This window comes from Carassius gibelio, chromosome B12 (assembly GCF_023724105.1).
Source record: "Carassius gibelio isolate Cgi1373 ecotype wild population from Czech Republic chromosome B12, carGib1.2-hapl.c, whole genome shotgun sequence".
Classification (NCBI taxonomy): Eukaryota; Metazoa; Chordata; class Actinopteri; order Cypriniformes; family Cyprinidae; genus Carassius; species Carassius gibelio.
In genome coordinates this window covers 21,397,170-21,398,852 of record NC_068407.1, presented here as the reverse complement: position 1 = coordinate 21,398,852, position 1,683 = coordinate 21,397,170, and positions in this window count along the sequence as shown.

Below are 1,683 nucleotides of genomic sequence, written 5' to 3'. Positions count from 1 at the left end.
TCTGACTCACACACACACACACACACACACACGCTGGTCCACATCCACCGGGCGATGATGCATTATTCATCATCGCTCCTCTACATTGAGCAGTGTGTGTATGGTTACAGCAGGCTGTCCTAAAGAGTACAGCGCCCATCTCTTAATTGGTCTGAGGCATGTGTTCTCGCACTCCTCCGTCTCTGGAGATGTCTCACCCTGTCTGTCTCTTGTGCACACACATATCTCCATCAGAGGTGTGCACTACTGAAGCTGGCCACTCTGTAAAAAATGACATTGAATTTAATGGTAAAAGACTGTAAAAATGCTACAGTAAAAACCTGTTAAATGGTTAACGGTAAGTTAACCTACTATATATGGTGAAACATTTTTCAGCATTGATTTCAGTGCTTCGGTAAGTTGTTATATTAACATTATGTCAGTTAAAGAAATTACCGTAAAACCGTAAAACCAAAAATGTTCCTACCGTATTTTTACGGTAAAATTCCGGCATTTTACTGTAAATTGTACACTTCTTTTTTTTTCCTTTTCTTTTCCAGTGAAGTACTTAATCTACAAGTAACTAGTCAACTGGTAAAATATTACTCAAGCTATTCATGAATTGCATCTGTATGCACTTTCTCATTTAGGTGTTGATGTTATGGTCTAATACAGCATGTTTCATATCCTGAATATAACTGTTATGTTTTTGTTTCACATATATTACCATTATGTTTCATCAATGCTTTTATTTACTCTCACATAGGTGTGCAATAATGGCAAAAAATGACATTTCAATATTTATTGGGATTTTTTTCAATAACAATATATAACTGTCTATACCAAAATAATAATAATAATAATAATAATAAAATAAAAAAATAAATAGTTGCCAGTCACTGTCAGCATTTTTATAATTTTTACAAAAGTTTAATAGGAGCCAGAATCTTTTGTTCATCACCGATTAGAAAACGAATGCATATAATGCTAAATGTGTGACGCTAAGCTTCAAATGCATCAGTTTTCAAATCTTACAACATGCTAAAATTGTTTAGAAATCATAACATAATATTTCTTCAAGTAATTATGTGAAAATTAGGCTTTTTATTAAACGAAGCTGGGGACCTGCAAATCATACTTTGTGTGAAAAGGAATAAAAGTTGTGGGAGAGGCACGTATTTATTTGGGTTTTAGAATGACATGAGACATCATTAACATTTCTGCAATAATTTATTTATGTTTGAATTTATTTGAATTAATTAATTTATTTCTATATTCATAACAGAGATGCTTCCCATTAAAACAAAACATTCTGCTTTTAACTTTTAATTAGATACTTACACAATTATACATACAAATTGAATATACATGCATATATAATATACAATGACTTTTTGGGTGGGTGAACTATCACTTTAATGCTTTTAATCCAATTATAATCTCATGAAATTAAGTTATTTTGAAACTGTTGAATCCAGCATATATATATATATGGTTTTTCCTGGGTTACTGGAGTGTTCAACCTCCAAATGACTCAAATTGCCCGTCTCAAATCTCCATTTAGTGTTCTCTCCGCCCTGTTTCTCCTCCTGCCCTCGTCTTTCTTTTCTTCCCGTCTTTTTCTTAAGCCACCCCCAGTACAGCAGATAATAGCAGCAGCTCCACCAATGCCATTCAATCTGCTCAGCCCTGTAGACCACAGCT